General features: G+C 36.6%; 1 protein-coding gene across 6 annotated transcripts in view; it reads right to left on the reverse strand.

The window, feature by feature from the left end:
* The window catches only part of LOC122549388 (polyamine-modulated factor 1-binding protein 1-like), a 508,658-nt gene that overhangs the window by 378,981 nt on the left and 119,414 nt on the right, over positions 1-10,263 (reverse strand). The window lies entirely within an intron of this gene.

The following is a 10,263-nucleotide window of genomic DNA, read 5'->3' on the forward strand; positions in this document are numbered from 1 at the left end:
GGTGGGACTAGATTGGGTTGGGATATCTGGTCGGCATGATTGGGTTGGACCGAAGGGTCTGTTTCCATGCTGTACATCTCTATGACTCTATAATCATGAATGTTCCAGAATGAAATGTGATAGGAGAACTGGGGAGTAGAGCATGATTGGGTTGGACCGAAGGGTCTGTTTCCATGCTGTACATCTCTATGACTCTATAATCATGAATGTTCCAGAATGAAATGTGATAGGAGAACTGGGGAGTAGAAACAGAATGTAGATGAAGAAAGATTTCAAGCAGAAGGTTATATCAGCAGATCAAAGGTGCATTTATAGGATTTTGGGAAATCGGATAAAGATTTTTAAATAAATAATTACTATTAGTATAATATGAGGATTTGTTTAGTTTGCAGTAATGTGTAAATTAAAATTAATTTTACACAAAATTGAAAACATTTCATGCATGTTACATTCATCACTAAATAATACAGGGCATAATATTTATAATGTATTTCCCAACTACTGTATTCTGATTGCAGAAGTAAAATGTATTTCATAACGAAAGAAAATGTGATTGCTATTAATAGTTATTATGCGATTTCTGTTATCCTCTGCAAAGCGATATTTCTACAAAGTAAAAACAATCAAAGCATGGTTTACTTTTCTAATTATGACAATGATGATATATTCATTCAGAAATTTATCAAACATTGGCAACTGCAATACAAAACAAAGCAACCTAAACATCAAGTCTGCAATATGATTTTACAAAGAAAAACTGAACCTAATTTTGAACGGCAGCTTTAGAGTTTCACCCATTCTCATACATTATAGAGGTAGTTTAATCACCCGTAAAAAATTACTAGCTTTTCTGTTCGTGAAGCGTGACATTTCAATTGCACAGCCAATAAAAGTATTACATAGAAAAGGATCAAATGATTTACTGTCTTGAAATTCTGAAGAGCAGGGTTACCATGGTGAAGTATCTACCCCATGCTTATGAGGTCAAGTGAGAGCACTCTATCAATGGGCAACCTTCAGTTATGTGGTATAACAATATTTCTTTCAAGTCACAAACTGGCTGTTTCTATATGAACAATATTTAAATTTCAACAGTATTTTTTAACTTAAGTATAATGAGTTGTAAAATGCTATAATAAAAATAATCTATGTGAATTAAACCATTTTGGAAAAATGTAATCGTCAAAGTCTAGATCTATCCAACAATGCATGGCCTCAAAATCTAATTGAAATTACATTCAAATTATTAGTTCACACTGTATTATTGTTATGTTTGTTAAATTTTGTAGCAAAATTTGGTTTAATCTCTGACTAACTGGTCCTAGCTTTTAACTTGGAATATTTTTAAATTTTTATTGCCCATTTCTAGGCACATTTGAGAATATGGGGAAGGAGGATTCAAGCTATTAGGAGGATACAAAAAAACTGCAAAAGGATTGACATCGGTTAAGTGAATGGGGGAAATTTTGAAATGGTGTTTAATGTAGAACAAATTGAGGCTATACACTTGGCAGAAATAATAGAAAAGCAGAATATTACTTAATTAGAGAGATATTGCAGAATGTAGTGGTACAGAGGAAGCTGAGTGTCCTTGCACAAAACATTAGCATGCAGATTAGGAAACTGGAATGTCGAACTTTATTACAATGAGGTGGAATTTAAATGTAAACAAGGCTTTCTAAAACTTAACAAGGCATTGAAGAGAGCATACCTAGAGCACTGCTTATAAATTTGGTCACCTTACTTACAAGGGGACACAATACCTGCATGGGAAACAGATCAGAGGAGGCTCAGGGGGATTCCTAGATTGATAGGCCTATCTCATAAGACAAGGTTGATCAGGTTGATCCTCTACTTGTTGGAGTTTCAAAGAATGAAAAACAATCTTTTTGAAACATACAAGGTTTTAAACACAGTAGCTGCTGAGAGAACATTTCCAATTATGAGGGAGATTAGAACTAGATCACATAGTTTAACAATAAGAATTTTCTGTTTAAGGTAGAAGAAGAGGAATTTCATCTCTCAGACAGTTGATAATCTTTGACATTCTCTTCTACAGACAGCAATGGAGCCTGTATAATTGAATACATTCAAGTCCCTTGTCGAAGATCCGATTGCAAAAGCCTTGACAAGTTGCTGAAATGCATTCTGTATACTGTAAATACTGCAGCCATATTGTGCCGCTTATCGAGAGGACAGATACTTCAGTTATAGTTATGTGCTAACTCTCAAAACAATCAGATTTTGATGGAAAAGTCACTTCCAACGCAGCAAGATCAAAAGTCTAAAACAAAAAAAAAATAATAGAAACATTTGTCAAATGTTGCCTCATTTACCCTTTCACATCTAGATAGGCTTCTAGTTACTAATTTGCGTATAGAGCAGACCTAGATTTGTACGACTCAAGTTTTTGTTATAATAGCATATATTTCTCTTAAGGTTCAAGATTAATACAATAAACTGGCATAATAGTAAATTGGATAGTTGGTCATTTTACCAGGCCATGTTCCGATGTAAAATTGGTCAAGGAAGGAACATTTTAGTTTTAAAGGACAAAGGCTGCTTTGAGTTAGATAGAAAGACTGAAAACTGAGAAATCTGTTTCCTTGCACAAACCTGCCTCCAACCCACACATTTTCAGTTTTAACTGAGACAGAAGGTGGGCGTTTAGCTAACCTATTCCAAGGAGACAGGATGATACTTTCATTTATGAAATTCCATGTCACTCAAGTTTTTGATCTAAATTACAACAAGTGTTGGGAGAATCAGACAGATTCATCGCCGTAAGACACTGCTGGGTTCAGCAGGTAAGTGCCTATGCACCAATCCCCTGGATCCCAATGCCTGTCTGTATCACTTCCAGAATTAAACACCCCTCACTGACCATCCCATCAAGGTCTCCACTTATACCAACTCCGACTTCCAACTGCCCAACACACCACAACCCAGACCTTCAGGGAGAAGTAGATAGTTATGATGGTGATCAATGAGTAGCAGGAACTAGGTGCAAAAATGCTTATGCTACTTTTACACAGCAAGGGGTTTGCCTGCTTATTTTCGCAACAGAAAAATAAATGAAACCTTAGTTTTGGACTCTACTGTTGCATGTGGATGTATTTTGCCCTGTTCAGAAGTGGAATCTTATGTATATTAAAGGATACCAATTTTTCAAATCAAAAGGCCTGTTGCCAGCACTACTCAGTGTTTCAGATGCACAGTAGTTGACATTGCGAAAGGTGACATTGGTTAGAGTAAACTAGGCAAATAACCACTTTTAAGTCATAACTATTCCATTTACAACCAGCATTCCATTTGCTCTTTCAAATAAAAGGACAGTTTGTATAAGACCTGTACCTGGAAGGCATCGGCAAAAAATAACGGGAAGGAGAGATCATGCAGCAATAGAAAGCAAGGATGTTGATGTAGATTACACAAAGTTGGCTGTCAATTTCATAGATTGTGGTTTAACGTACAACAGAGAGGTCAAGAACTATAGTTTGAATTTAGAAACCTACTGAGAGGCAAGATCAAAAGCTCTCACCTATGTCCCCTCATACCCTTCAGCCAACTCATGTCCCAGCCACTCCACATGGCCCCCTGCACAGTCTCCTTGACAACTCAATAACAAGGATATGTCCCTTTTCAACTTGTCCAATTAAATTGAGTCATTTACTTTTTAAAAATCATAGGGAAATAACAGCTTATTAATAACAAAATAATTATGTCAATCAAGAGTAATAAACCATTTGCCATAAAATAATCCCTGATGAGTTCATGATTTGATTATTGCGGGTTCTCAGTCAAGTATATGTGGAGAACTAGTAGAAACTTGGGTTTCTTCCCAATAGCTGTTTTGATGCATCTCATTTTGTAATATTTCTGATGGTGAAAATATTTTTAAAAGTAAAAATAGTGTTGAAAAGATTCAGCTGTTGAAACATTGGATCTTATAGACTCAGTGGGCGTGAGATTCTATTTATCAAGTGTTTAAGTGGGATTTTGTTCAAGTGTAATGAAAATAGTTTACCCATTGAAGGTTATGTAGATAATCATTTCTTGGGTATAACGTACATTCTTTGGGGTGTGCAATTAAAATAAGGTTACAAAATGATCTGCTGAAGAGTAAGTAAATCTCAGAAGTTAAATGAGCGGATTTAAATAATCAACTGTCAGATACTCTTACAAAATAATTTCATCTACAAAGGAATTGCTGGTGATCCTCAAGAAAAGGTGTCTCTTGAATGGAATATTATGGTATTTGATTATGTTTTGAAATTTTGTTTATGTGGATAAACATTTTTTAATTTAAAGAGAGAAGAGAATCTGTTTACTGCATCTTAACTGCATGCAGGTAGATAGTAATTGGACACTCAGCTGTGATGATAGATGAGCTGAACATTGTGCCAAAATGGAGGCAGATGGGAAGTTTTGCATGAAATGTAATTTGTAAAAGATTAAACTCTCATAATAACTCCATAATAATAAAATCTAAAGTTGTCTCAAAGCAAGTTCACATTCAAGAAGGTACCACAAGTTACAGAAATGTTGGCTAAATGAGACAGAATATCATGCACTTAATGAATATAGTTAGGAATTCTCAGGAGCCTGTCAGTTGTGAATCTTGAGGATCTACAGTCATGTCAAGCAAAATCAGGCAAGGTTAAGGAGCTGTCACTACTGCATTATGAAAGGAAGTAGACAGATTCAATGAGATAGACTATATCGCCTATCAATTGTTATCCTGAGATGTAACTACAAAGTAAGACAATTAGGATAGGAATTGACTGTGTGTTTAAACTACCAATTGAACAACTTCCCACGGTACCTCTAATGGGTTCAAGGTCTATAATAATCACAAAGCTACACTGGAGCACCATAGTGAGCAGTTCAGCTCTTTGAATCATGAAAAACCAGGGGAGTTAACAAGAAAATGGAATAAATATCTGAATTTCCAAAAGAGTAAGGAGAAGTGGTGAAAAAAAAATAAATTCAAGATATTCAAGTATTGATAACTCAACAGTTATCTAAATTCTGTTGTCATCTCACTCTATATATATGTCAAATACAATTTAGGAAGAAGAAAGGCAGGACACTCCCACGTTCAGTAATTCCTACGTTTTTCCTGCATGCTGAAATAAGCACAATAATAGCTTATTATTCTTGCAGGTGTGCTGCAAGAAACAAAATCAGAATAAATGTTCTGAGTGAGCAAAGCACGACCTTATATGCCACATGGATAAATGCTGTCCAGCAAACTAATTTATGGCAATTTTTCATGCTGACACGCACTTACAAGCCTTAGAAGCTCTGTGATAATAGTACAAAATAAATAATTTAGTGTCCATACATTTCTTTTGCACCTCTCAATTTCATAAACCACCTGATACTTATTCAAAATATTCCAATCGCCTGAAGGCAAATGCAGAATTTTGCCTGAGTATATAGTTGACATCTACTCAACATACCTTCTCAATGTTACAATAAACTGAAGTGTGTACACTGCTGAAACTATAAAAACAACCCACTATTTGGTAAAAAGAAGTGCAAACTAGAATATTGCATATTACTTTCATAAAATGAATTGACATTTTTCAATAAAAAAAAAGACAATTTAAAAATATCTCTCATAGCTTTTTGTGGGGACGGAGAAGCAGGAAGAGGCAAAAGTGTTATACAATCGTACAGCATAGAAGAGAGCTTTTGGCCCAGGAAGACGGTACTGACCTATTCACATGAGCCTGACTTTCCAGCACTTGTCCTATAGCATTGATTGTTATGACATTTCAGACATCATCCAAGCGCTTTTTAAGGGTTTCCCATCTCTGCTAACCTCCCACGCAGTGCATTCCAGAATACCACTACCCTCTAGATGAAAAAGGTTTTCCTGGAATCTCCTCTAAAGCCCTTGTCCTTCTTCTCTAAATTATGCTCGCTCATTATTGACCCTTCACCAACGAGGAACAGCTGCTTTCTATCCACTTTATCTGTTTCCCTCAAAATCTTTTACACCTCAATCAGGTCACCACTCAACCTTCTCTGCTCTAAAGAAAATAATCCAAGCACATCCATTCTTTCTTCATCGCTGAAATGCTCCAAGTTAAGCAACATCCTGGTAAATCGCCTGTACATCTCTATAATGCAGTCACATACTTGCCATCATGTATGAAAAGCACACAGTACTCCAGTTGTACCCTAAGCAAAGTTTTGTACAGCTCCAACATACCTCCCTGCTGTTATAATCTATGCCATGATAAATAAAGTTAAGTATCTTGATGTCTTCTCAACCACTCAATTAAACTGACTTTTCATCTTCAGAGGTCTATGGACAAGAGCTGTAAGAACCCTCTGTTTCTCTAACTTCTCTAGTATTCTGCCAATCATGAAATACCTTCCTTATCTTGTTACTTCTTCCAAAGTGCATCACCACACATTTTTCTGGGTTGAATTGCATCTACCACCGATCTGCACAGCTGACCAGTCCACCTATATCCTCATGGAACTAAGACTTTCTTCCATACTGTTAACAAACCAGATACTCTTCATAACTCCTGCAAATGTAATTAGCATCTGCTCCACATTCTTTTGTATTGTTTATATAAATGACAAAAAATAAGGGACCCAGCACTGATCCTTGTGGTATGCCTCTCAACACCAGCCACCAGTCACACTAAAAGCTTTCTACCACCACTTTCTGACTTTGATCACTAATCCTATTTTAGATTAATTATAAAATAATCAAGAAATTTTCAAATAAAATGTTGAAATTAAATAAGTTCTCGGTCATCTCAGTACCTTTATCTTTTAAAAATAACTCTTAAAAAGTTATAAAAATCACTTCATAAAGCCTTCAAACAGGAAGAATTCCTTGCTCTGACATGTCTACTCAATTAAAAATGTGTCAAGATTGAAAAAGTCTGATTGAAAGAGAAAGTCTTTAAATTTACTAAGTTAATAAGAAATTATTTAAAATACATACACATAAGATGCAATGTATCCAATTTTCAATTTTGAATTTGGGTCTCATTTAAATCTTCGAGTGGTGCTGATAAAGCACAGCACGTCGATTTTCCTGCTCCTCAGATGCTGCCTGACCTGCTGTGCTTTTCCAGCACCACTCTAATCTTGACTCTGATCTCCAGCATCTGCAGTCCTCACTTTTGCCTCTCATTTAAATCTTACCAATAAGCTGCAATGCTCACTTTGTTCAGTCAGTTGCAGTCAGTGCGTATTGAGTGTGGCTCCAATGTCTTACCAAAATACGGTCAGGTACAGGGAGAATGGAAGGAAGTGAACATTCTGAGACCATGATTGCGTGATTAACACGGGTTTGGATGAGTCAAAATCAGTCCTAAAAGATGATCCCAAATAAATAAAAAATTGAACTTCAAAAAGACATGTCATTGTTGCATCTTTCCATGATTTATATGTGGAATCAGACTACCATTTTTCAATCCCTCATCCCTTTCGGTCATAAGTAGTTTTCAATCCAATCTCAACAATCACAGCCAAACATGATATGTTATTTGAATGCATAATTCAGTATTCTGTAAGGAGTCCTATTTCACCTCATTTTTCACCCGACTTCAGTTTTTTACCTGTGTGTTTTAGCATCTAAAATGGATAAAAATCAGTATATACACCACATATCCATTTTTAACATAGATAAATCTCTGCTACGAGCTTTCCAATGTTAGGATGTCCATAGTCAAACCCCACCATACAACTTCATGCTTCTAGGCTTGCCTTTAATAAAATTTTCCAATGTTAAGTGCACACCTTATGGTTTCCAGGGATTTCCATTTCAAAAGCACCAGGTTGCACTGTGAAGTCACCATAACGTCATAACATTCACAGTTGTCAGATGAAGTTCAGCTTCAATCACTCAACAGCTCAGCCAAGTTAACTATAAATTTAGGTCAACTATTTACATAGAACATAGAACATTCCAGTACAGTACAGGCCCTTCGGTTCTTGAAGTTGCACCAACCTGCGAAACCAATCTGAAGCCCATCTACCCCACACTATTTCATTCTCATCCATATGCCTACCCAATGACCATTTAAAATCCCTTAAAGTTAGCAAGTCTACTACTGTCGCAGGCATTGCCCCTACTTCTCCGAGTAAAGAAACCACCTCTGACATCTGTCTTATATCTATTATCCCTCAATTTAAACTAGGTCTTCTTATGTTAGCCATCACCACCCATCATCACTGTCCATCCTATCTAACCCTCTGATTATCATATATGTCTTAATTAAGTCACCTCTCAACCTTCTTCTCTCTAACGAAAACAGCCTCAAGTCCAGCCATTTCTTGTAAGACCGTCCCTCCATACCAGGCAACATCCTAGTAAATCTCCTCTGAACTCTTTCCAAAGCTTCCACATCCTTCCTATAATATGGTGATCAGAAATGTACAGAATACTCCAAGTGCAGTCGCACCAGAGTTTTGTACAGCTGCAGCATGACATCATGGTTCCGAAACTCAATCTCTCTACCAATAAAAGCTAACACATCGCATGCCTTCTTAACAACTCTATCAACCTGGGTGGCAACTTTCAAGGATCTATGTACATGGACACCGAGATCTCTCTGCTCATCTATACTACCAAGAGTCTTACCACCAGCCTAGCATCCTTTATCTTTTCCAAAGTGAATCACCTCACACTTTTCTGCATTAATCTCCATTTGCCACCTCTCAGCCCAGCTCTGCAGCTTATCTATGTCTCTCTGTAACCTACAACAGCCTTCAGCACTATCCACAACTCTACTGACCTTAGTGTCATCCACAAATTTACTGACCCATCGTTCTATGCCCTCATCCAGGTCATTTATAAAAGTAATAAACAGCTGTGGACCCAAAGCAGATCCTTGCAGTACACCACTGTTAACTGAACTCCAGGATGAATATTTCCCATCAACCACCATCCTTTGTCTTCTTTCATCGAGACAATTTCTGATCTAAAGCGCAAAATCACCCTCAATCCCATGCCTCCGTGTTTTGTGCAATCGCCTACTGCGGGGAACCTTATCAAATGCCTTATTAAATGTAATATTTCATATTAACTTTTCCAGTTTAACTCATTTTTAATTTTCAAATAAAGTACCACCCTCATTAACATAATTAATCTTCTTTTTTCCCAGATTGTATTTCTTTCTCATTAGTTGGCATCACTGAATTTGTTTATAAACGATCTATTTGTCACTTTATGCACATCGTTCATGTTGCATTATGTGAGGAACGTGAGCATGAATTGACAGGTTGCTCTTCAACATTGTTCCACAATTCAGTAACATCATGATTGTTCTTCTGCCTCAATATTGATATCCTTTGTTCACTGAAAATCAAAAATCAATCTATTCCAGCCTTAAATAAAGTCAATGATAGGGTATCCATAATCCTCTAGAGTCTAGACTTTGCCATATGTTCCTTTTCCAAATATTGGAATTCCGATCTGTAATATTTTGATAATTCTACTAAGTTTTAGAATACAATATCGGATTGAAGTTATGTTTTAGGATTAGAACTTTAACTACCTTTGTAACTAATTTTAAAACACATTTATTTTGAATTTATAGCAATAAGACAATTAACAGGACATTGTTTGCAAGGAACTGGCCTACCTGGCTTAATAACCCTAGAAGATGTCACAGGCTTTCAGTTAAATAATTGTGCCTGCTTTAGTTACACTATGTGTAAGTTGAGATTTGTCAACTTCAAAGAAATGAGTAAACGATTTGAACTGAGCAGCTTGAAAAGATTATGGCACCCTATATTTAAAGCAAAATTATATACATTGAAAAGATTTAAGTTTGTGAATGAACTTGATCAATCAACTGTATCTGCAGAATGAAGCATCAGTATAAGTAAGAGAAGACTCCAAGCTTTTGCCTGAAACATTTGTTCTTTGTGCTTTGTGTTCCTAAGGATGTCAGGTAGTAGAGTCATAGAGACATAGAGATATACAGCATAGAAACAGACCCTTCAGTTTAACTCGTCCATGCCGACCAGATATCCCAACCCAACCTAGTCCCACCTGCCAGCACCCGGCCCATATCTCTCCAAACCCTTCCTATTCATATACCCATCCAGACGCCTCTTAAATGTTGCAATTGTACCAGCCTCCACCTCTTCCACTGATAGCTTATTCCATACACTTACCACCCTCTGCGTGAAAAAGTTGACCCTTAGGCCTCTTTTGTATCTTTCTCCTCTCAACCTAAACCTATGCCCTCTAGCTCTGGACTCCCCCACTCCAGGGAA

The sequence above is a fragment of the Chiloscyllium plagiosum genome, chromosome 4, assembly GCF_004010195.1.
Source record: "Chiloscyllium plagiosum isolate BGI_BamShark_2017 chromosome 4, ASM401019v2, whole genome shotgun sequence".
Classification (NCBI taxonomy): Eukaryota; Metazoa; Chordata; class Chondrichthyes; order Orectolobiformes; family Hemiscylliidae; genus Chiloscyllium; species Chiloscyllium plagiosum.